Raw genomic sequence first — 27,500 nt, 5'->3', positions numbered from 1 at the left:
GATGGATGATGGATGGATGGATGGATGGATGGATGGATGATGGATGGATGGATGGATGGATGATGGGTGGATGGGTGGATGGATGGATGGATGGATGGATGGATGGATGAGTGGATGGATGGATGATGGATGGATGGGTGGATGGATGGATGGATGGATGGATGGATGATGGATGAATGGATGGATGGATGGATGGATGGATGGATGGATGGATGGATGGATGGATGGAGTGGATGGATGGTGGATGGATGGTGGGTGGATGGTGGATGGATGGTGGATGGATGATGGTGGATGGTTGGATGGTGTGGATGGATGGATGGATGGATGGGATGGATGGATTGGATGGATGGGATGGATGGATGGATGGATGGATGATGGATGGGTTGGATGGTGGTGGTGATGGGTGGATGGATGGTGGATGGTGGATGGGGTGGATGGATGGATGGATGGTGGTTGGATGGATGGGTGGTGGATGGATGGATGATGGTTGGATGGATGGATGGATGGTGGTTGGTGGTGGATGGTGGTGGATGGTGGATGGATGGATGGATGGATAATGGATGGATGGTGTTGGATGGATGGGTGGTGGGTGGGATGGATGGATGGATGGTGGGTTGGATGGATGGATGATGGATGGGTGGTGGGTTGGTGGATGGATGGATGGATGGATGGATAAATGGATGGATGGATGATGGATGGATGGATGGATGGATGGATGATGGATGGATGATGGATGGATGGATGGATGGATGGATGATGGGTGGATGGATGGATGGATGGATGGATGGATGGATGGATGGATGAATGGATGGATGGTCTTGGTCTTGTCTTTCCCCTGCTCCCTGCTGGTCCGTACTGTTCCTTCCTCCAGGTTTCAGGTCTGGTTTTTGGATTTTTTCATGTTCTGGTTTTTGCAATCCTGCTCAGCAGCGCTCTTGGTTTCTTTATGGTGAATAAATCCTGCTTTTGAGAACTCCTGCCTCCTGCTCTCCTGCGTTTGGGTCCTCAACAACAAATCGTGACACTCTAACTTCACCGTTCCGGTCTTTTCCACCGCTGCACCTACACCTGGCTCCTTCTACGGCTGTTTTTAAATCTCATTTTTATTTACTAGCATTTAACTTGCCATGATAGATTTATTCTATTTATGTGTTTTACGTTGTCCTGTTTTTGTTTTTCCTTTCACTTGTCCAGCACTTTGGTCAGCTGTTTTTAAAGTGCTATATAAATAAACTTGAACTTTTTTCTTCTTATTTTATTCATCATTGTAAAGCAGTCTTAAAATATAGGGACCCTAAATAAAATCTTGTACAGGGCCCCCCGAAAAGCTAGAAACAGCCCTGCTGACATGTCAGTAATCACTTTTACTTGTTGAATTTTCTCTTAAGGGGGCCACGGACATGTTCACCCCCCCGACCCCCCGACCCCGCTCATATGGCTCTAACATACTCTGGTTAGCCTCAATTAACCAAACTAACTAGTTGGTTTATTCTGCGAGCTCAACTCGAATATGGACTTTAACTTCACTGTTCAGGTATCTTTTCTTCTTAAAGTGAATTTTATTGTTTTGTTATTTTAATATATATCATCTTAAAGCAGTTTTACAAGGCCCCAGAAAAGTTAGAAACAGCCCTGCTGACATGTCAGTAATCACTTTTACTTGTTGAATTTTCCCTTAAGAGGGCCACGGACGTGTCAAGCGGCGTTTGCCTCGGCTAAATCTGGCTTTCATTAAGATGAAAGGAATTTTTTGTTTAATCTTGGATATTTGTTGGTGTATAAACTACATTTTACCTTCTTGGATGAGCTGTGTTTTTTTTTTTTTTTTTGTTTGCCTGCTCATAACATACTCTGGTTTAGCCTCAACTAAACCAAACTAACTAGTTTGTTTATTTTAGCGAGCTCAACTCGAATATGGACTTTAACTTCACCGTTCAGGTCTTTTTTCTTCTTAAAGTGAATTTCTTAAAGCAGTTTTAAAATATAGGGACCCCTCCCCCGCCAACAAAAGCTTGTACAGGGCCCCCAAAAAAGCTAGAAACAGCCCTGCTGACTTGTCAGTAATCACTTTTACTTATGAATTTATTTAAAGGTTTAGATAACAGGGACAATGCACATTAATAACACATTTAAACAAATGCAAAATGTGCCGGAATTAGCCAAAAAGGCTATTTTGCATCCGCTGTCCCTGGACTGGTGTAAAAATAGTCAACCTAAAAGACAAAATTATTAGATACAATCAATAAAACATTTCCTAATAAAAAGGCTATATCAGAATAAAGATTTAAAAGGTAACAACTAAGCTAAAATACACACACACACACAGTGCTTTATGTGGGCCGGTATGGAGCGGTACGCAGTACCGGCACTTCTAAATTGTACCCATCAGCGTACCGGAAATTATTTACTGTGTGCGGCGCGTACCGGTAATGTTCTTCCCAGATTCCCCATCAATCAGTAACTCCCCCCGATCTCCCTAAAGTCTACAGGTTGGATTTGTTGATTAAGGTGTTTTGATGCTCAAAGCTTGCCGTACAGACGTAAAGGCGAGCTTGGCCAACCCGCGGCTCGCGAGCCGCATGCGGCTCTCTGGCCAGTGTCATGCGGCTCTTGCAACTTTATTTGATAGGTGCAGTGAAAGACAGACTCGTAGGAAGTGGGTGCAAAATGTATATATATATATATATATATATATATACATATATATATATATATATATATATATATATATATATATATATATATATATATATATATATATATATATATATATATATATATACAGTGGGGAGAACAAGTATTTGATACACTGCCGATTTTGCAGGTTTTCCCACTTGCAAAGCATATAGAAGTCTGTAATTTTTATCATAGGTACTCTTCAACTGTGAGTGACAGAATCTAAAAAAAAATCCAGAAAATCACATTGTATTTTTAAGTAATTAATTTGCATTTTATTGCATGACATAAGTATTTGATACATCAGAAAAACAGAACTTAATAGTTGGTACAGAAACCTTTGTTTGCAATTACAGAGATCAGACGTTTCCTGTAGTTCTTGACCAGGTTACAAAATTACAGACTTCTACATGCTTTGCAAGTGGGAAAACCTGCAAAATCGGCAGTGTATCAAATACTTGTTCTCCCCACTGTATATATATATATATATATATATATATAAATATATATACAAATTTACATAGTCCCATATTTGTATGACTGGAGGGGGAGAGTACCGGCACTTATTTTTTCCCACTTAAAGCACCGCACACACAGGTTAACATACGCTCAACAACAGACAATTGCTACAAACGAAAACAGAAACAACATGAAGCAGCAACAGTAACATCAGCATTAATAACACAAGACAATAACACACTAACAGGCCAAACTGTTAGAGACTTGTTGAATTTATCTTTTAAGGGGGCCACGGAAATGTCCAACCCCCCCAGGCCACGGAAATGTCCAACCCCCCCACCCCGCTGGAGCAAGGGGGCCTCCGAAATCGTGTCGACGGCCCTGCGTCTCCATCGCGAGTGGGATGCTGCGCATCGTGACGGCAGGTGCATCCTAACGCACCGCTGGAGCGCACCGACGTCGTCGCACCGCCCTCCCTCCCTCCATCCCTCATCCCTCATCCCTCATCCCTCCCTCCCTCTCTCATCCCTCCCTCCCTCCTCCATCCCTCTCTCATCCCTCCCTCCCTCCCTCCCTCCCAGCCGGAGGAGCGGAGCGCCGTCAGACCGGACCGGAGCGCAGCAGCAGCGGCGGCGGCTGGAAGCCCCACAGACAGACGGCAGCAGCGGAGGGATGCGACGGCAGTTTCCACAGCTGCGAAATGCTCCGAGCTCGTCTCAAAGTTCGCCGCGGATGACAGGAGCCGGGAGAAAGGAGGAGGAGGAGAGAAGCGCAGACGCCACGGAGAGGAGGAGGAGGATGCTCGTCGTTTCTGCCGCCTGAGATCCGCGGAGCTGCCGATGTAGGCAGCAGTCCGAGCGCAGCAAGTCTAGAGCAGAGAGACGGGGACCCGACCCGGGGGTCTCCAGGTCTCCAGAGCTCCAGAGCTCCAGAGCTCCAGGTCTCCAGGTCTCCAGGTCTTCAGGTCTCCAGAGCCTCAGGTCTCCAGGTGTCCAGGTCTCCAGCTCCCCTGACGCCCGCGCGGCGGATGCTGATGCAGGTGAGTGCAGATGTTTTGCGGGATGATGCTGAAGTGATGCTGAAGTGATGCTGAAGTGATGCAGGTCGCGGGTCCAAAACCCACGTGGTTGGACGGAGAAAACTGTCCCTGCACGCCTTTTTTTTCCTGCTTCTCATCAGATGCAGATGTTGATCGAGGCACAACTTACTTTCTGCAGCTTCCATCTCTGCGCGGCATGTCATGCACGTTGGAGACATTTGTTTTTGGGGACCAATCAAACTCTTTGATTGATTTCAGAGTTAATGAGGTCGCGTTCAAACCCGAGCTCCAGCTGAAAAAAGGAAATCTAAGCGCATGTAAATATAACATACTTAAATCTGTGATATTAACAATTAAAAATGAAGTTTGTTGCTTTACATGAATACATCTAGTTTTGAACTTAATCTGCATTTGTTCAAAAAACAAGAAATTGTGCATTTTTTCCTTAACAAGCAGTATTTATGTAATCCCAGGCAATCTTTTCATTTACACACAAACAACAAGCAATGATCTTGTTGTATTTACTTTTCCTTTAACAATTTTAATCTATTGGGCAGATTGGGCAATGTTTAGATGAAATATGCTTTATTTGTTTAAGTAGAACACCACAGTAAAAAATATCTTTCTTGATCTACTTTAAAAAAAATGAAGGCAACTTTTTCTAGACTATAGTCTTTGTATAAACTACTTAATTTTTAGTATGTACAAAATTCATTTGCAAGTAAAGTCAACTTCATTTTGATAAATAAAGTAAACTTAACACAATTAATTAATTACTTGCAAAATGTATTATTTACATACAAAAAATTAAGTAGTTTATACTAGTCTTTCTTGATCTACATAATAATCTCATGCAAAAAGTTGACTTATTTTTTTTAAGTAGATCAAGCACAATATTTGTATCAGTGAGGAAAGTGTCGTCATCGAACCGGTCCCGATGAGTTCGGCTTAAAGTTCCATTTTCACGTTTTACAAAAGCGGTTTCACTTTCATTCAGAGGGATATTTGATCACTTTTAGGAGGTTTCGTCCTCTATGATAAAGATCATCTAAAGTAACTTCTTCCAGCTGAGTTTACATCCCTCTGAAGCATCTGCAGAACCAGAACCAGAACCACAAACCCACGAACCCACGAACCCACGAACCCTCCTCCAGCCCTTAAAAACAAATAAGAAAGCAGGTCCAGCCGCAGTTCCTTGACTGAGCACTAGGGGCTTGACAAAATAACGTAATATAATATTAAACGTATTAACAGTCCGGGCTAAAACCAGTTTTGATATCCACATCTGGATGTTTAGATTTATTATTAATCGTCCTGTAAAACCATGTTGTGTAGCAGCACCACGATTGACCACAAGGTGGCAGCACATCCCGTCCCCGGATCGCCACGTCCGTCAAAAACAGGTCCTCACGCCCCCGTGTGGTCAGAAGAGGAACTTCTCCCGAGACTAAAATCTCCTCCCAGATATTTTTTAAAATAATTATCAGTTTGACCTACGTAATAATTGTTTTTGTTTTGAAATTTAAAGAGTTTGTTAGATCTTGTTTTCTGTATCAAATTTGATCCCCAATCATGTTAAAATTACTGACCATATAGGCTTTATTAGAATTTTTTAACTGATTCCTTACAAGCGTTGCACACGATTCGGCCATTTCGTAAAACGCAGCGTTGTGACAGGAAGTGGAAATAATAATCACATGGGGCTCATGGAGTTTACTGATTGGCTCAGTTTTTACACAACTTTTAAAAGCCTTAACAGATGTTTTCATTTATAAATTATTTGAATGACATGTACTCCAAATTGTATTTTTAGATGAACACTTAACAGTTTTTAGTGCTTATAAATTAAAATGAATTATTTATTTATTTATATCCAAATAAAATGAATTGTTTTAAGGATTTTAATGACTAGTTTACTGTGCAAATGAAAAAGACTAAGGGACAGTTCTTATATTAAAAGGGTATCATTATAGAGCCTGGGCTACACAGGGTTTATTATTATTATTATTTATAAACCTTTATTTCATCAGGCAAGCAATTCAAGAACAGGTTCTTATTTAGAAATGTGGCCTGAGGCCAAAGGCAAAGGGACAGGGGGTCCTAAGGAAAGTTATAAATAAACAATATATTTGTTAACTTCTTGTTGAAAAACCCAAAACCTTGAGGTTCTGGGAGAAAACGCTGTTTGTTTACTTCCCTCCCAACTGCATCACCCATGTTATTAATAAAAGCTGTGAATCTAACGTCAGCCGAGGTTTCCGGAGCCGCGGCGTCTCCGGCGGCGGCGTTGTCCTCAACATGGCCGGAGAGTTGCATCATCAGAGGCCCGTGGCGGCGGCGGCGGCTCATTACGGGCCGGGCAGCGCCGGCCGCCGCTGGCGGCAGGCCGCCGGCTCATCAGGGGGTCAGCGAGGGGCCGAGTCCGGCGCTCCGGGGCCTCGGCTTGTTAGTCTGGGGGTGAATTCATCCTCCCTGACAGATGAAGAGACGAACACGGGTCGTTATAAAAGTGGACGTAGCAGAGAATAGCTCTCGTCCCGCCACTCGGGGGAGGCGGCGAGGCCGGCGGCCAGAAAGGTCAGGGGAGCGTGTTTTGATCCTCCTAAAGCGTTGAGCAGCCGGACGCCTCGTCAGAGGGGGAATAAACGGCTCTTACTCGCCTCTGTCCTCCGGGCGGATCTGAGACAGATGTGGAGATCTCAGCGGTCCGGTTAATGAAACACAACCTGGTGACTAAGGTCAGGCGCTAGCCGGCACGGCGGCGCAGCGGCGGCTAGCGCCACATCAGAACCTGGAATCCAGCCAGGATCAGGATTTCATCCTGCTGCTGGTCCGATACCTACGGAAGAGTATTAGGGCCATGCAGGAGAAAAAATATTTGAGAGGGGAAGATTTTTTTTATTGTGCACTTCGAGAAAAAAGTCGAAATGTCGGGGCACGGTGGCGCAGCAGGTAGTGCAGACGTCTCACAGCAAGAAGGTCCTGGGTTCGATTCCCGCCGGGGACGCTGTGGGCGCTGAAGTGCGTGTTAGTTCCCCCATGACTTCAGTGCCCACACCATGGGTGGGGTTGGTGAAAGGATCTTTCTGTGTGGAGTTTGCATGTTCAGCTAATGTGAGCTCCCCTCACAAAAACATGCAACAGTCCTGGGCTACACATGCCCCCTCTGGCCAACCGGGGCGCCAGATGGGGTGGGGAGGATCCGGCCGGAATAACGTGATCCTTCCACGCGCTACGTTCGGCCGGAGAAACCCCACCCTGTCTGGTGAAAAGATGCGGCCTGCTCACTCCTCAGGTTAAGGAGGAGACCTGAGCTCAGTGCGGGGCCCTCCCGGGGTTGGTAGAGGATGGCAATGCCCAGGACTGTCACTTAGGTAGGAGCACGGGGTGATAAAATGGGGAAAAAACCGGGATAAAAATATATAAAAAAAAAAAAAAAGAAATGTCGAGATTAATGTTGAAATACAATTTCAAGAATAAAGTCCAAATTTCGTGAATAAAGTCGAGTTTTTACTTTTTTCTCGACGTTTCGACTTTTTTCTCAACATTGTACTTCAACATTAATCTCAACATTTCGACCTTTTTTTTTCGACATTTCAACTTTTTTCTCGTCTTTTTTCTCGAAATTGTACTTCGACATTAATCTCGACATTTCGACTTTTTTCTCGACATTTCGACTTTTTTCTCAACATTTCAACTTTTTTCTCGAAATTGTCCTTCAACATTAATCTCGTCATTTGGACTGTGCGTAATGAAAAAAAAATCTTCCCCCTCTAAAATATTATTTTAATTTTTGTCCTGTCTGGCCCTAATACTCTTCCGTAGATCCCACCGCCGTGAAAAAGATATAAACGTACCCCACTGCTGGCAGGTGAAAGTATGTGAACCCTCTTTGACCCTCTGGAGTCTCTGACGGTTTGACGGATTCCTTCAGTATAAATGCTAAAACATGATAATAGTTTGTCTTATCAGGTGTTTTTCTGTCCTTTTTTAACAACTCAGCTGACAGCTGAGCGCTTCATTCCCAGATTGCAGTATTTTAACTTGAATTCACCATTTTTTAGTTGCTGATATAGAGATTTGGGTGCCGGCTGATACCAGGACTGCTGCTATTTTCTTTTAAATGAACAAGTCAACATTAAATAACAGATTGTTCTTTTCTAATGTGGATATTATTACACATTTGTCTGTTATCTATTCAGTTGGGATGCAGCACAAATACGTACAAATCCGGGACGTCTCAGAGACGAAACGCCGTCAGCCCGCCTCGTGCCGAGAGCTCGGCGCCAGAGATGTGTCTCAAACCTTGGAAACATGAAGTAATTAAACTGAGAAACTCGGGTGTGTCGTTAGAAACTAATCAGAGTTTATTTTTAGGCCAGGTTTCTCAGCGCTGTTGCAGGTTCTCACACGTTCCCGTCGCGTGGCGGCTTTGGCGTTGCAGCGTTGCCAGGGATGCTGGGACTGGAAAACTTTTCAGATCTGATCTTCCTTGTTCGTACTTTCATCAACTTAATCAAAGGTAGCGGAGGCTGAAGGCTTTGTGCTCTACCTGCTTTGTTTTTAGACTCTTTGCTTTGGGGAGCGCCACTGAACATGCTCAGTAGGGTGGCCATGCTTTAAAAGGCTTGTTTTATGCAGTTTTGATCCGTATTCGTATTGAAATTCATTGAAAACTCATTGATCACGAAGCCTAAATCTTCTATTTTCCACGTGCTGGTGAGCACCCTGTTTGGCTTCTCAATCCCTCTGCTCCTCGCTCTGCTGTTCTTTACCCTCCTTAACCAATCAGATGGACCATGGCGACGGAGGACATTTGAGGATGTAATTTGGTTAAACGTGGACAGGAACTGGGCAAAAAACACATTTCCCAGAACCTTTTTGGCCCAAACCCTCCCTAAACTCAACCCTAAACCATCTCTGCAGCTGCCGGGGCCTCGCAGCCCTCGCTGTGGCCCCGTCAGAGCCAGGAACCTGGTCGGGCCACATCTGGCCCATCCTACACATCCCATCGGGTCAGAAGGTCTGACACACATCTGTCAGACTTTCTGACCAAAAGTAGCCCGGTCCAAACATGTGTCTCATCAAGGTCAGGGGTCTTCAACCGGGGGTCCGCGACCCCTAGGGGGGCCGTGGAGGTACTGCAACTTAAAAAGAAATAAAGGCGGGCCGCTCGGTGGCGCAGTGGGTTAAGCGGCGGCTCATATACTGAGGCTACAGTCCTCCTCCTGCAGCGGTCGCGGGTTCGAATCCAGCCCGCGCACCTTTGCTGCGTGTCTTCCCCGTTCTCTCTCTCTACCCCTTTCCAGTCTGCATCTCAATAAAGGGCCACTAGAGCCCAAAAAAATCTTTAAAAAAAAAAAAAAAAAAAGAAATAAAGGCAATATTAACCAAAATAATTTGTGAGAGTTAAAAAAAATACATAAATACTATATAGGCTATATATATATATATATATTGATGGACAGGCTCAATGTTGCTTGTTTGGACTTCGCATTGATTAACAGCATAAAGAAGACTGTAGTTATGCACCAAACGGGATCCCCATACGACGCAGAAGTCACTGTTGATGATAAAGCATTGGACTGTGTAAACCACTTTACCTATCTCGGCTCGACAATCTGTAGCAATCTCTCAATGGACAAAGAAATGGAAATCCGCATCGGTAAAGCTGCGACTACATTCAACCGCCTTAGAGCTAGAGCTTGGCAGAACAACTATCTCACGGAACGAACTAAGTGAATTTATGAATCCTGCGTTCTTAGTATAATGTTATATGGTGCGGAAACATGGACAACATATGCCCGTCAAGAACAAAGGCTGAACTCCTTCCATATGCGTTGCCTAAGGCACATACAGGGAATTAAGTGGCAGGACAGGGTCACGAACGAAGAAGTTTTGAAACGAGCTGGCAGCAAATCTCTCTTCCAAACTCTGAAGATCAGAAGGCTCCGTTGGCTTGGTCACCTGCACAGAATGCCAGACTACCGGCTGCCCAAGTGCATCCTCTACGGCGAGCTTTGTGAGGGTGTGCGAAGGAGAGGACGTCCACTTCTTCGCTTCAAAGATGTCGCGAAACGCGATATGAAAGCAGTAAATGTCGATACATCTAGCTGGGAAAGAATGGCTGAAAACCGTAGCAGCTGGCGTCGTACACTTTATGCTGGTGGCATTGAACTGGAGCAGCGATGGTTTGAAAAACTAGCCCGCAAACGCACTAACACTGTTTGACTCATTCAGCTATTAACACTATAATCTCACGTAGATACATTTGCCATTATTATATTTACATATAAGTTAAGCCAAAGTTTCATCAACCATGTAGGCTAATAACCCAGTCAAGCGGTTCTTTCCTCTAGACCAGAGCAAAGAGTTGGTGCTTCCTTGGAACCGGTTCTTCTGCCCCGGAGCCAGTTCTTTGTCAGTGGGAACAGAAAGCCTGGTTCCAGACTCAGCACTGGCCCAGAACCAGTTCTGGAATCGGTTTGGTGGAAATGGGTATGAAAGGTCATGCATGCTTCTTTTTAACTGAATCCAGTGCTTTTAGTTTCCCGTTTTAAGTTTCAGCAAAACAAGAAGCACTTTTCAATTCTCCGTGTCGTACAGCCGTGAATAATTATCCTGGACTTTGAGTTCAAATATGGTTTTAGTCACAGTAATGAACAAATAGACCTTAAAGTATATAAGTATAGACATTCCCTTAAAAAAAGCCGCCAGAGAAGCTGCCTCGGGCCAGAGCACGCTTCGCTGTCGAACACAAAAACAAGCAGCGTTTTCAGAGGCCGTGTTTGCTCTCCGCGGACGTAAAGGTTACGCTGCACTCTGCAGCAGATGCATCTCCGACTGAGAACGAGGCAGAAGCCCGACCGAAGCTCACAAAGGATCTGCGCCTTTCTTCTTCACAGCTAAAAGGAAAAAAAAAACATGACTGGACCCCAAACTGAAGTGAGTCATACTCTCACATCCGTCGCTACTGTGGCAGTAATTTAAATGAAGACATATTCTGCTCAGGCAGGAACCTAAAATAAGCTCTAATCCTTCACACTTTCTGAATGGAATTACATCCGGCTTATTTCTGTTGCCTTGCCGTAGTTAACGCAGACGTTTGAGGTTTACAAGGTGAAAGCGTTTGTGCTTATTATGAGGCGAAGAAGCAGAACATTTCTGGACACAGAAACGGAAGAAACCGAAGAGGCAGCATCAGCATCGCTCGCCTCCTAATCCGTCACATTAGTGCTTAATCGAAACCGACGTTTTAACATCAACATAAGTCTTTTGTGCTGCTTTAAGGTTTGTCAACTTTTTTATTTCTGGTGGCATCTTGGCAGATTGACTCGTTTTGGGGGTCATCCCCTAGTGGTGAGTTGAGGAACTGCTGTTGTTGGATGTTGTCGTGGGCCGTCATTACTAGTGCTGGGGGTAAACGATTATTTATTTAATTTTTTTCAAATCGGGCGAATAATTGGGCGATTATTTTATCGATTGGTCAATTAATCTAACGAGTAATTGGACGATTTTTCTAACGATTATTTTTCTGATTTTTCGGAAAAACCATAATGTATCAAATAAATATAAAAAATCCTTAATATATATTATTAAACACAGTTTTGCACAGCAAAATAAAGATATATAATAAAATTATACAAAATAAAAAGGCCTGTTTACCCAACAGTCCAACAAAAATCTCTCCTGTACAAAATTACAAAAGATTAAAAAAATGCAGTGCATATTATCAAAATGTGTTAAATAAATACATAAAACAGGACACTGTTTCACACTAAATTACATATTTTACCACATTACAAAGTCTATTCACAAAAGGAACCTTTCTATGGTGGATGGAACCAAAAAGTTGTTTTCGTTAGGAACCATTGTCCGGTGGCACTTTAGCTTCTGCTAACCGATTTAAAATACGTTTTTCATGCCGGTGAACGGAGTTATGACCAGAAAACATCAACTGTAGGAGCATAATTGGATAATGTGATTTTCGTTTTTGCAGTTATTTTGCGTATTTTATTTTGAAATTAATATTTTCCTGTCCACGAGAGACAAGGTGGGTGGGGGCTTTAGATGCTCAAACATCGCCGTTGTTCTGGTCTGGTGTCAACTCCAAACGGCATTTTGGGATAAACGTAAAGTATTGACATACCGTTGATGACTTAGGGCTGTTTTTGGGGCTTTTTGCAGGACTTTGCAGCTTCAGTTTCCATTCTGTTTGTTTTGGGTGACCCACGTGGGCCTAGGTGGCAGCGTGTTTCTTCTCTGCAACGCTGCAGCTTCAAATATGCCACAAAAAAAGCAGATCTCATGCGACCTGCAGCCACAGATTGTACAGTATATAACAGTCGTTCATGTGACCCGTTGGTTTCTGAGGAAGGCTTTGCTCAGCAGGCCACGTCCATCAAAGCTTTGCTCCCAGCCGCCCAGAGGTGCCGTCAGACATTTACAGCAGTGTGTTTTTGTTTTTTTCTGGAGTGACATGTTTCTGAGTGGGATGCAGTGAACTTTTAGCTGAGAGATGCTGATTGCTACAGCATCCACTCAGGCACTCCGGGTCGCTCACTTGAATTACCTGTGAAAGGTTAGACAAATGCCACGGATAATTGTTGGCCTGCCTCTTGACCGTCCTCATCCTCCCCGGCGTCTCACTATGTTGATTTCTCTGCGGTGGCAAAGGTCGCGGGTTCACGGCCGCCTGCGATCGGCGGAGGTTTTGGCTGCTGTGAATGGTGAAATCTGAGGTCTTTGCAGGATAAACGCCGCTCCGGTGGCAGCAGCATCCGAGCTTCTGTCCAAGTTCAGCTGCCGGGGAGAGAAATGTGAATGTCTGAATCACTGAGTTCCCAACTCAACGAGTCAAAGAACGGACTACGCGGTACTTGAAGCAACGTTTAGCGTCAATGCCAAGACTGGCACAGTGAAAAGGGGGATGAAGCCGCCCAGGCATGAATCCAGACTGTATATTCACTCACACAGAGATGCATTGATGTTGCTGTCAAGTGGTTAACTGCTTCAGTGAGTGCTGTGATGCAAAGCTTAGCTAGCGTGTTCATCAGGAGGCAGAGGAGGCGCACTCTCAGGCCGAAGTCTCACTTCAGGTGTAGTAGGACAGCTGCGTATGTCTTTAATTGAGTTCACCTTGAAATCAGACAGCTGTTGGGGAAGTTGGAGTCAACTTTAAGAGCTCCAACTTCTTCTGAACCGAAGGGATTCTGGGAACACATCAGGAACTGCTCATCTTCTGGTTCTCACCTTCAGAGGTTTCAGATTGAAGTTCCTGCCACACTTTTGGTGTAGGATGGATTCATTTATCTGTAGTAAAGTGTGACTTTTAACATCTTGCCTGGTATCTAAAAAATGACTATATTGTTTTCTACTAATTATTCTTATGGCTTTTTTTTTGTAAAATAAAAATAGACTGAGTATATTGTTTGCAAGCATTTCCCCATACTTCGATGCAATAGGTCAGATATGGCACAATCATAGTGTTATATAAAATATACAATGCCCTTTTATACAGTGAATCTTTTACTTTGTGTAACAGAGCTATTTTCTTTGATATTTTTACCTTTGTATGCTGTATATGTGATTTCCAACACAAATTCTCATCCAGAATGACACATTTGTTTCCCTTGCCCTATTGCTTTCAATACCTTCTATACTAATTGAAGCACCAGTGTCTTTGTTCCTATTGCTGAATATCATTATTTAGATCAAACCATGTTTTTACTCTTTTAAGTTCTTGTTTAACCACCTTCAATACCTGTGTTAGATTTTACCCACAATAATATAAAGTTGTATCATCCGTGAACAAAATACACCTTAGCAATTTGGTTACATTAACAAGATCACTAATAAACAAAAAAATAAACAGTTTGGGCCCTAGGACTGACCCCTGAGGTACTCCACACTGTATGTACTGTAATTCAGATTTTACCTTATCTGTCTGCAAAAACATCGTCTAATCGGGACTAGTAAGTGGTATCACCTCGTTTACTCGGGACTAGTGACTGGTATCACCTCGTCTACTCGGAACTAGTGACTGGTACCACCTCGTCTACTCAGGACTAGTGACTGGTATCACCTTGTCTACTCAGGACTAGTGACTGGTACCACCTTGTCTACTCGGGACTAGTGACTGGTACTACCTTGTCTACTCGGGACTGGTGACTGGTATCACCTTGTTCACTCAGGACTAGTTACTGGTATCACCTCGTCTACTCGGGACTAGTTACTGGTATCACCTTGTTCACTCAGGACTAGTTACTGGTATCACCTCGTCTACTCGGGACTAGGGACTGGTATCACTTCGTCTACTCAGGACTTGTGACTGGTATCACCTCGTCTACTCAGGACTTGTGACTGGTATCACCTCGTCTACTCGGGACTAGTGACTGGTATCACCTTGTCTACTCAGGACTAGTTACTAGTATCACCTCGCCTACTCGGGACTAGTGACTGGTATCACCTTGTTCACTCAGGACTAGTTACTGGTATCACCTCGTCTACTCTGGACTAGTGGTGATACCAGTCACCTTAGACAAGGTGACTGGTATCACCTTGTCTAATCGGGACCAGTGACTGGTACCACCTTATCTACTTGGGACTAATGACTGGTATCACCTCGTCTATTTGGGACTAGTGACTGGTATCACTTCGTCTAATCGGGACTAGTGACTGGTATCACCATGTCTACTCAGGACTAGTGACTGGTATCACCTCATCTACTCAGGACTAGTGACTGGTACCACCTTGTCTACTCGGGACTAGTGACTGGTACTACCTTGTCTACTCGGGACTGGTGACTGGTATCACCTTGTTCACTCAGGACTAGTTACTGGTATCACCTCGTCTACTCGGGACTAGTTACTGGTATCACCTTGTTCACTCAGGACTAGTTACTGGTATCACCTCGTCTACTCGGGACTAGGGACTGGTATCACTTCGTCTAATCGAGACTAGTGACTGGTATCACCTCGTCTACTCAGGACTTGTGACTGGTATCACCTTGTCTACTCGGGACTAGTGACTGGTATCACCTTGTCTACTCAGGACTAGTTACTAGTATCACCTCGCCTACTCGGGACTAGTGACTGGTATCACCTTGTTCACTCAGGACTAGTTACTGGTATCACCTCGTCTACTCTGGACTAGTGGTGATACCAGTCACCTTAGACAAGGTGACTGGTATCACCTTGTCTAATCGGGACCAGTGACTGGTACCACCTTATCTACTTGGGACTAATGACTGGTATCACCTCGTCTATTTGGGACTAGTGACTGGTATCACTTCGTCTAATCGGGACTAGTGACTGGTATCACCATGTCTACTCAGGACTAGTGACTGGTATCACCTCATCTACTCAGGACTAGTGACTGGTTTCACCTCGTCTACTCGGGATTAGTTACTGGTATCACTTTGTTTACTCAGGACTAGTGACTGGTATCACCTCATCTACTCAGGAGGACTAGTGATTGGTATCACCTTGTCTACTCAGGACCAGTGACTAGTACCACCTCGTCTACTTGGGACTAATGACTGGTATCACCTCGTCCTCTCAGGACTAGTGACTAATAACACCTCGTCTACTCGGGACTAGTGACTGGTATCACCTTGTCTAATCGGGACTAGTAACTGGTATCACCTCGTCTAATCGGGACTAGTGACTGGTATCACCTCATCCTCTCAGGACTAGTGACTAGTATCACCTCGTCTAATCGGGACTAGTGACTGGTATCACCTTGTCTAATCGGGACTAGTAACTGGTATCACCTCGTCTAATCGGGACTAGTAACTGGTATCACCTCGTCTAATTGGGACTAGTGACTTGTATCACCTAGTCTACTCAAGACTAGTGACTAGTATCACCTCGTCTAATCGGGACTAGTAACTGGTATCACCTCGTCTACTCAAGACTAGTGACTGGTATCACCTCGTCTACTCAGGACTAGTGACTGGTATCACTTCGTCTACTCAGGACTAGTGACTGGTATCACTTCGTCTACTCTGGACTAGTGACTGGTATCACCTCGTCTACTCAGGACTAGTGACTGGTATCCCATTGTCTAATTGGGACTAGTAACTAGTATCACCTCGTCTACTCAGGACTAGTGACTGGTATCACCTCGTCTACTCAGGACTAGTGACTGGTATCACTTCGTCTACTCAGGACTAGTGACTGGTATCACTTCGTCTACTCTGGACTAGTGACTGGTATCACCTCGTCTACTCAGGACTAGTGACTGGTATCACTTCGTCTACTCTGGACTAGTGACTGGTATCACTTCGTCTACTCTGGACTAGTGACTGGTATCACTTCGTCTACTCAGGACTAGTGACTGGTATCACTTCGTCTACTCTGGACTAGTGACTGGTATCACCTCGTCTACTCAGGACTAGTGACTGGTATCCCATTGTCTAATCGGGACTAGTAACTAGTATCACCTCGTCTACTCAGGACTAGTGACTGGTATCACCTCGTCTACTCAGGACTAGTGACTGGTATCACCCTGTTTACTTAGGACTAGTAACTGGTATCACCTCGTCCTCTCAGGACTAGTGACTGGTATCACCTCGTTTACTCAGGACTAGTGACTGGTATCACCATGTCTACTCAGGACTAGTGACTGGTATCACCCTGTTTACTTAGGACTAGTGACTGGTATCACCATGTCTACTGGGGACTAGTGACTGGTATCACCTCGTCTACTGGGGACTAGTGGCTGGTATCACCATGTCTACTGGGGACTAGTGGCTGGTATCACCTCGTCTACTCAGGACTAGTGGCTGGTATCACCATGTCTACTCAGGACTAGTGACTGGTATCACCTCGTCTACTCAGGACCAGTGATTGGTATCACCTCGTCTAATCGGGACTAGTGACTAGTATCACCTTGTTTACTCAGGACTAGTGACTGGTATCACCTCGTCTACTCAGGACTAGTGACTAGTATCACCTTGTTTACTCAGGACTAGTGACTGGTATTACCTCGTCTACTCGGGACTAGTGACTAGTATCACAAAATCCTGCAGGATTGCTTAAGAACACATTGGACCAACAGGTTGACCAGCAATGGTATTTTGAATGTCTTCTGTCCCGTTGTTGCTCCTCCTATGTCACATGTTGCATTTTTCTTATCGGTTGTCCGCCGGTCCAGCGCTTTCCAGACACAGTTTTGTGTTCAAGAGTGATACACGACAAGGTTGACTATCCAGGTTTTTTGTCAGACCTCCTTGAAATGCTATTTTCTGCTGACAAATATGATTAAAAGCTGATAAGAAAAGATGAAACTGCAGCTGCCAGGATGCACTTCATCCCGTGGTTCTCCATGACAACTCCCCTTTACTCCATCTTGTTTGCTTTGGCTTCCTGGTCTGATGTCCTCAGAGAGGAGCAAAAGAAATCCCACAATCACATTTAATACATTTATTTGAAACCTCTGCACAGACAGCTTTCACCTCCACGCTGTGTTTCAAAATGTGTGGATCCCGTGCATGTTGAGTTTCCGGCTCCGAACTGCACTCCAAACAGCATTTCATTAATATCCCGGTTGGGAAAGAGCCAAATACAACTCCTCAACACATTAATGAAGTTACAGAGATTGCCATTATGTATTTGGCTGATGGTTATTTGGAGGAGTTGTACATAGGTCCTTGCTGAGATTGTTATTCATGCATATGAATACATTAAGCCACCACAGCATGATACACATACCAGCTTGTAAGTGCGGATTATTTTTCCCCAAGTGATCCCCCTTTAATTGGAAAATCTATCGAGGAGCTGTTGGCTTTGTTGGTTTAGATAATACATCCACATTAAAACAAGCCAGAACATCCAGAGTAAACAATCTAAATGGTGTTCTTTGTTTAAATGCTCAGATTGAAATTACAAGCAACGATGTGAAGAACTGGATGTTGACGTCGGACCGTTTCATGCACGTTTTTAGCGTTTCTTTGAGTTATTTTGGTTCATGTTTGAATTCGGTTCAACCCACATGACAACGGCGGCGATGTCTCTGGTCACCTTCAGTCCGAGCAGAACGTTTCCATTACAACCGGCCTGAAATTAAGTGCATAGTGAAAAGCATAGTGACAATTGCGTTTTTTTTTTTCTTTGTTGGCTTCGCTCTCGTTTGCAAAAAAAAAAAGAAAAGAAAAGCAATAGCAACTGTACTATATAAAATATAATTAAATACAATAAAATACTTTAAAATACAATAAAATACTTTAGAATACTTTAAAATACAATATAATACAATGAAATACAATAAAATACTTTAAAATACAATAAAATGCATTAAAATACTTTAAAATACAATACAATATAATACAATAAAATACTTTAAAATACAATATAATACAATGAAATACAATAAAATACTTTAAAATACAATAAAATGCATTAAAATACTTTAAAATACAATACAATATAATAGAATAAAATACTTTAAAATACAATATAATACAATAAAATACTTTAAAATACATTATAATACAATAAAATACTTTAAAATATAATACAATATAATACAATAAAATACTTTAAAATACAATATAATTCAATAAAATACTTTAAAATACAATAAAATACCTTACTTTAAAATATAAAAAAATACTTAAAAATACAGTCGAGTGTTTGTGATGTAAGATATGCTGCCCCCATGTGGTCGGAAGGTGGCGTTGCTGCACAGAGCGACTTTAAAGTAAATTTGATTGCAGCCACTGGGAAAAAGTTCAAAGAAAGGACAGAAATACTGGGATGTACGAGTACAGTTTTATTTCGGGACGATAATAGAAGCTAAAAAGAATCAAAGGAAGACAGTGAATTTCTTCATGAAATATGCATCAATGTCAATGAAGTGAAGACCAAAGGCGCGCCGGGTTGGGAGAAGGGGGCGGACGGATGCTTGAGATGGGTTGCACATCCCTGTCACACTGCCGTTCCTCTTCCTTCTCTTTTTTTTGTCTTCACACCAGCTGTTGAGGAAGGCGAGAAGCCGCTTTGATCAGGGAGACGAGGTGCAGTGAGGTTGACGTTCCAGATGGACCTGAAGGCGACAGAGCCGTCTTCCTCACTCGTCTTACCCCACCTTTTCCAGAAAGTTTTTCTTTTTTTCTTCTTTTTCCTGGAGGCTCTGTTTGGGAAATAAGGAAAAGGAAGTTCTGAAAGCAGCTTTCGCTCATCAGACTAAATGGTTGAGTGCATGTCTCATCCAAGGCGCTACATCCAGCTAAACTGACCGAGGTGCAGTCCCTCGCCTGACCACTAGGGGGCTGAGTTGGCCTCTATTGATGGCCCCAGATTATTAATTATTTCCTCCAGATGTTGATGTGACAGAAGCTGCAGAACCACCGGTCAAAGAGGATGCAGTCTGCTGGTGTTTATACCGTTACCCCCCCGTCGTAGATCTAGTTTTTAGGCGAGCCGCTAAACTCTGGAACGGCAGGTTGAACTTCAGAAGTCTCATTTGGACGGAGCTCCTTTTTGGGGGAGAAGATTCAAATAATGATGCTGATGCACCTGCAGCCGACGCCGTTTACCATCGGCACTAATTTACCAGCAGGACTGCAGATAAATTACAGATGGGACACACGTGTTTAGAGATTACCGCTGCAGCTCCTTAGTTCCTTCGTTCGTTCAGTCTCTGAAAATAGTTCCAGTCACATCGTTCCTGTTTTCATGATAACAGTTTTCCTCCGCAGACGGGTTTTCGTTGCAGAAATGTGCTCCGACTCACAGCTGTTTGCATCCTCGACGCCAGCAGCTGTGTTTTATTGATATATAATTACATTTTTACTCACTTATTTTAAAATAAGACGCTGTGGGGTGTGATGAGGCTTGCCTACGCCTTCTTGACGGGTCAGCCGATCAAACGGATTTCCTTTTTAAGGACGTCTCCTCGCCACATGGCTGTAATCATTCTTTTTTAAATCTTTAAGATGCCTCAGCTCTGCTTTATAAGACATCGACCGTTTCTGCAGGAAGTTCTACAAATGAGCAGAGATGTGGGTCTTCGCGGGCCTCAGGGCGTCACTGGATCATGATTTTATTGGTTGAGGATTTAAGGCACCTGGAGGTTTTATCAGAGGCTTCTGATCACTTCACAATCTCAAATAATCCTGAATCCACACTGCAGAGATCAGGCCCTCCGCCCGACAGCTGGAGGTTTGTTGGCTCGCGCCACAACCTTTATCACCTGAGGAAAACGAGATGAGACGCAACCAAAATACTGGTCATGTGACGATAACGATAATTAAATATATAATGCAATATCGTTGACGAATAAAAAGCAGACTAAAATGTAGATTACAAAATAAAAACTATGCTAAAATGTGTCTTAATTTTTGTTGACCAAAACGAGACAAAACGTTCCAACAAAGATCCTTAATATACATACAAGTTGTTTCCTCTGGTTTAGTCTTTAAACCAGTTTTGTCTTTAGATCTTTGGATACATTTTTGCTACAGTGATGAAAACCGAATGTGTTGTCGAAAAAGAAAAAGATGGGGACAAGTGCAGAAAAATAAATACGTTATAAACAGTCTTCTGTATCTGGAATGAATGTATTCTTGAGTCTATAAGGTAACAATAATATAATAATAAGATAACCTTGTTTGAATTGTAAAAGGGGTTTGGCTAAACACAATCTTTGACTAAAGCTAGACTAAAATGGTCCTGGACAATTCTGACTAAAATAAGACTAAAATGCTCAGACTTTTTTGTCGACTGAAACTTGACACGACTAAAAGGAGAATGAATGTGACTAAAACTAATAAAAACTAAAATGGTAGCTTGACCCAAAGACTAGACTAAAACTACAATTGAAACAGGCTGACAGAAACAACACTAGTCTGTATAATAGATTACATTTCAATCTCGGCTCCCGATGATCATAAGAATAAAGTAATACGGGCTTAACTCTGGCGTTTTCCGGCCAGAATCATCGGTTTGATGATGGAAGCAGCATTTCTTATCCTTAATGTTGATTAAAATAATGACGAATATGATGTTTTTTTACTTAATTGAGCAGAAATAGAGAGGAGAGTGTAAATCCTCAAACCCTGCATGAGCTGAAGTAATGATAAAGGAAAAGTTACCCAGGAAGCATCTGCTCGATAGCAGCTTGCATAACGCCACTTACCGGTTCCAATTAGAGAAGCTGCCAAAACAGCTGGATCCTGCGGCGGAGCTACCTTAAAGGTTGGCCTGGACCCCGACCGAGGGCCCTAGACTGAGACCCTCAGGTAGGGGCGGGTCCCGGTGAAGCTCTTTAGCGTCTCTTAGCGTCTCATGGCATCTCATAGCGTCTCAAAGCGTCTATTAGCGTCTCATAGTGTCTCTTAGCATTTCTTAGCATCTCATAGCCGGTCATAGCGTCTCATAGCATCTCATAGCGTCTCTTGGCATCTCTTAGCGGCTCATAGCTAGGGCTGGGGATCGATTCAAATGTCAAGAATCGATTCGATTCCGATTCTTAAGATTCAGAATCGATTATCAAGATTTGATTCGATCCGATTCGATTCAATTCCGATATTGATTTGGGTTAGTGTTATTAAATAACTGTTTTTTGAGCTGTTGCATGAATTATATGACTGTAGTTATGCAACATATTACTACTAGTATTATATTTAGATTCAACAGCAAGTATTGCAGCTAATGATGCTGTAAGGACCAATCAGCTCCCAGAATGCTGATAGAACTGCTTTCAGAAACATCGTGGGGCAGAATTACCAAACAGATCCAGGGAGGAAACAGAGACGATGAAATCGGTTTTATTTTTTCCTACATTCCATTTTTATTTGTTCCATGTTCGGTCTATTTTGGTTTTTAATTTTTGAGAATTTGGTTTTTAGCATTTTTTGCAAATGTAACCCCAAAACAGTTCATAAAGTAATGAAATATAGACAATGTATGCTATTATAACCTAACACTTTAATGTTTTCATACCTTTCAAACATATTTAAAGGCAAAAACATGGCACCAGTTATTCTCGTGTCCAACAAAACATTCCTTTTTTGTGGATAAACAAAAAAATTAGCCAGCTAGCCAGTAGCTATGCAAAAAAAAACGATTTAAAAAAAATTCCCCCCCAAAAAAAAATCAAAAAAAAAATCGATCTTTAGACATATGAATCGATTTTTAGGAATTAATATGAGAATCGATTTAGAATTGGGAAATCGATTTTTTCAACACAGGCCTACTCATAGCGTCTCATAGCCGCTCATAGTGTCTCATAGCGTCTCGCAGCGTCTCCTAGCGTCTTTTGGTGTCTCATAGCATCTCATGGCGTTTCTTAGCGTCTCTTAGCGTCTCCTAGCGTCTCTTGGCATCTCATGGCGTCTTTTGGCGTCTCTTGGCGTCTCCTGGTGTCTCTTAGCATCTCATAGTGTCTCAGAGTGAAGACGTTATTGCTGCTAACGATGGACTTGGAGGGTGTTGAATCATAGGGGGGGGGTGTATGGGTTGACTCCGACATCAGGAAGACAGAAACAGAAACTGCAGCTCGGTTTCTGGTTCACTTCTGCCGTCGCTCCCTGAACTCAACCCATGAATTATTGAGGTGCGTCTCGCTTCTCCAGCCCTTAATTGCAATTAGTTTTGCCCAACACCCTCGTCGGAGGGGAAGGTGGTGGGGGGGGCGGCGAGGACGGCGAGTTCCCAAGGACCAATGAGGGAGCTGGGTTCGCTGAGGTCGGTAGTCCCACGTCGGCGAGGAATGTTACGCTTCAGGGGATGAAGGGAAAGGAGTGGAAGGACCTGGGGGAGAAGTGAGAGTGAACAATAGAGGGAGGGAGGGAGGAGAGAGAGGGAGCATCCGTGAGAGGGAGTGAGAGGACGGAGGAATAAAAACCCTCCTGCCAGCTGCTCACTGCCATTACGGAGCGTATTTCCTTCACTTTTCTGAGAGCTCATCATCTCCTCTCGCACGAGTCCTGGAGATCGTTAAGACCGGAGGTGAGGGAGGTCTTGTTTTGTTTATATATTCTCATCTAATGCAATGTTAGCATTAACTTCATTGTTTTCTTTTCTTTCATTTCTTTTGTATTGTGGCACGGACCGCTTCGGTCTTACATGATTTCTGTTTTCAGGGGCTCCAAAGTATTCAGAAACCTAATTTTAAATAATCGGATGAAAATCGTTTGCAGTCAGAAAGTAGCTGTTTTTTTTTTTTTACAATTGTTGCTTTTATTTACTTTTCTTCCTATTTTAAAGGACCTGAACATGATGGTTTCCAGACATCCGTTAACTTTTAGGTGTCTGAATTCAGGCTGCAGCACTTCCCAGGCACTTTCCAGGCACTTTCCAGGAACTTCCCGGACATTTCCCAGCCACTTCACAGGAACTTCCCAGGCACTTTGCAGTAGGGTTGCCACCTTTCAGAAATAGAAAAAAGGGACGCCCCCATTTCAGCAGCGCAGGAGCCAAAAAAGAGGACATCCCCAAAACTTCTAAAATGCATAGAAATGTATTTATTTTATATGAAAAAACAAAACGCTTTGATTTAAAGTTTAAAGTGCTTTAATAGCATTGAACTTGCATGACTGTACAGACAACCAACCATGCTAGCAACTGAAATAGCCTCCTATGCTGTGTATGTCCACATCAGCCCAGATGTATAATATACATACAGGTGAAGAATATGGTGTAAAAGTTCATTTATTTCAATAATTCAGCTTAAAAGGTGAAACTAATACATATATATTACATAGTCTCATTACAGGCAAAGAAAGATATGTTAAGCCTTTATTTGTTATAATTTTGATGATTTAATTGTTTGTTTATTTCATAATATATTCTAATTTTTTTGAGATTTTTTATTTGGGGTTTTCATAAACTGTGAGCCATAATCACCAAAATTATAACAAATAAAGGCTTGAAATATCTCACTTTGCATGTAGTGGGAAATAATATATTTGTTTCACCTTTAGTTGAATTTACTACGAATCAAGTTTTGCAATATATTCACATTTTCCGACCTTCACCTGAATATTATGACATCAATAAATAAGAGCATAATATGTGTCTGTATTGATTCAATACGGAACGCAACTTTTAATTCCCAGTTACGGAACAATTCCGTATTTCAAGGGACGGGTGGCGACCCTACTTCGCAGGTACTTCCCAGGCACTTCCTAAGCACTTTCCAGGTACTTTCCAGGCACTTACCAGGAACTTACCGAGCATTTCCCGGGTACTTCCCTAGCACCTCCCAGGCACCTTCCAGTTGTGTGTTCTGGCCACCGTGACCTGAATGAGCCTGATTCTTCCTTTAAACCTGTTAAACGCGTCTGGAGGCGAAGAAACGTTAGCCTCACCTTTGTGTTTCCATCTCCGCGGCGCCGGACTCCTCTCCCGCCTAGAGGCTCATTTCAGACAGTGAGAACTTGATTTCCTCGGGGCGGGGAGCAGAGGCGAGACGGCGGGTAAATCTTGCCGGTCCCGTCCAATAGCGTCAGCGCTAGCGCCGAGTCTCCGTCCCGCTCGGCTCCGTTTCCTGCTAGCGTCTGGCGGCGCTGATTAGCTGCCAGCGCTGGCGTTCCGGGTGATTCCTGCTCTGTGTTGAGAGATCAGCTCCTGCCGGCGGACAGGACGGTGTTGGGGAGGGGGGCTGCCAGGATAGGAGGGCCAGCTGATCTGAAGTGCCGGAGATTTATGACCCCCCCAGAACAAAGCTGTGTCAGAGACCTGGAGCCATAAATCAGGTGGAAGTGGGTCACGCTGGGTCAGCCTCTTTTCCTCCAGCTGCTGGATTTTTCCTTCTGATGCCCCAGACTTGTGTCCATATCCTCCTCATCCTTCCATCCATCCATCCATCCATCCATCCATCCATCCATCCATCCCTCCATTTATCCATCCATCCTTCCATCCATCCATCCATCCATCCATCCATCCTTCCATCCATCCATTTATTCATCCATTCATCCATCCATCCATCCATCCATCCATCCTCCTTCCATCCATCCATCCATCCTTCTATCCATCCATCCATTTATCCATCCATCCATCCATCCATCCATCCTTCCATCCATCCTTCTATCCATCCATCCATTTATCCATCCATCCATCCATCCATCCATCCATCCATCCATCATCCATCCATCCATCCATCATCCATCCATCCATCCATCCATCCATCCAACCATCCATCATCCATCCATCCATCCATCCACACATCCATCCATCCATCCATCATCCATCCACCCATCCATCCATCATCCATCCATCCATCCATCCATCCATCCATCCATCCATCCATCCATCCATCCATCCATCCATCCATCATCCATCCATCCATCCATCCATCATCCATCCATCCATCCATCCATCCATCCATCCATCCATCATCCATCCATCCATCCATCATCCATCCATCCATCCATCCATCCATCCATCCAACCATCCATCATCCATCCATCCATCCATCCACACATCCATCCATCCATCCATCATCCATCCACCCATCCATCCATCATCCATCCATCCATCCATCCATCCATCCATCCATCCATCCATCCATCCATCCATCCATCCATCCATCCATCCATCCATCCATCCATCCATCCATCCATCCATCCATCCATCCATCCATCCATCCATCCATCCATCCAACCATCCATCCTACCATCCATCCATTTATCCAGCTTTAACCGCTTCACAAACAGCAGAACTCCAAAAGTCTGCAGTTATTTTAGAGCCAGAAACACTGAAAACCGGAAGGAGAAGCTGTTCCGGGCTAAAGATTGGTTTTGATTGGTTGATTTTCTGGAGGCAGGTTGATGATGCCGGTCGGACACGCTGTTTGTCCACAAGTCAACATGCTGATGTTAAGTTATACATAAGCTCATTAGTCCAACAGTCTCTTTCTTATGGATGTGGACCTGCTGGAGAATATGCCCATATAAGGACATCCCACCCTCTGTGATGTCATGGAGGGCTGGCGTTAGAAAAAACTCTCCAGAAGGAAGCGTTCTCATCACCCTGGTGATAAGAGCATGGTACAGATGTTTATTGTCTTTTTTTAAACTTTCAGTCGCATCTAAAATGATGAATCATCCCAATGCTGCTGTCAGACAACAGAGAAGCCTCTCTTAGCATCTAATAGCATCTCTTAGCATCTAATAGCATCTCTTAGGGTCTAATAGCATCTCATAGCGTCTCATAGCGCCTCTTAGTGTCTCTTTGCGTCTCATACTGTCTCATAGCGTCTCTTAGCGCCTCTTAACGTCTCTAACAAATTCCCGAAGCAAGAAGCCTCTATGCAGATTGTACTTTCATGTACACATAAACGTACACTTATTCACATAATAATAAACTTATCTTATCAGGAATTGATATATTTCATCCAGCAAACTGACATTTTTGCTGATTTGACTGCAGTTTTTACCTGAAATGCTCACATGAAACACTTAACTGATGGTTGAGGGGCTGGATGGTCCGAACGATTTTATTTGCTACATCGATCCAACGCAAAATAATTAAAAACCGATGTGATTATTAATCACAATACACAGTTTAAACAATATGACCAAACCCGCTACGACCCGTCTCATAGCGTCTCATAGCATCTCTTAGCATCTCTTAGCGTCTCTTAGCGTATCTGAGCGTCTCTTAGTGTATCTCAGCGTCTCTTAGCGTCTAATGGCCTCTCATGGTGCCTCATGGCGTCTCATAGCAGCTCATAGTGTCCCTTAGCCTCTCAAAGCGTCTCTTAGCCACTCGGTGTGAATTTTCCCAGCATTTGCTGCTGGACCAGCAGTCTTGGGATGTCAATCTCCCCGTTGATTTTTCTTCTGCTGACTTTTCTGTCAATCACATCTGCTAATGAATTCCCGTTTTCTATTTAATAACCCCCATTAGCTCCTCTAAGTGAATCACCCCTAATCCGGCTATTATCTCCCGCTATGTTAACACTGTTGGCCTTTTTTTCCCCCCTCTGCTCATCTTATTCATCCTAATTACATAATATTTGTCTTTTTAAGCGGCTGATTAGAACGAAACGGCGTATTCTGGTTTTGGCAGCGATTCGTTACTGATTATTCACCACTCATTAAAGTCACCTCCGTCTGATTCGGGTCTGTTTGATTTGGGCCGCTGCTCCGACTAGTTCTGTGATCTGTCTTCCTCAGGGCAGATTTAGTAGATGAAGGATTAGATGTTCAGCTGAAGGATTAGTGCGGTTACAGCTATAATGTCATTCACTGATCCAAGCTAGCATATATATATATATATATATACATATATATATATATTAGGGGTGTAATGGTACACAAAAATCCCGGTTCGGTACGTACCTCGGTTTTGACATCATAGTTCGGTTCATTTTC

At 43.4% G+C, this 27,500-nt stretch overlaps 1 protein-coding gene across 1 annotated transcript in view; it reads left to right on the top strand.

Moving 5' to 3' along the window:
- The first annotated feature begins 3,752 nt into the window (after positions 1 to 3,752).
- mgat4c (mgat4 family member C) overlaps positions 3,753 to 27,500 on the top strand; it is a 262,852-nt gene continuing 239,104 nt past the window's right edge. Inside the window, exon 1 of the mRNA XM_061722439.1 lies at positions 3,753 to 4,174. The gene's annotated coding sequence lies outside the window, so the exon portion shown is untranslated. The remainder of the gene's footprint in view (positions 4,175 to 27,500) is intronic.

This window comes from Cololabis saira, chromosome 5 (genome assembly GCF_033807715.1).
Source record: "Cololabis saira isolate AMF1-May2022 chromosome 5, fColSai1.1, whole genome shotgun sequence".
In the NCBI taxonomy this organism is placed as follows: Eukaryota; Metazoa; Chordata; class Actinopteri; order Beloniformes; family Belonidae; genus Cololabis; species Cololabis saira.
Note: the sequence above shows the minus strand (reverse complement) of the source record. Positions and strands in the feature narration are given on the sequence as shown.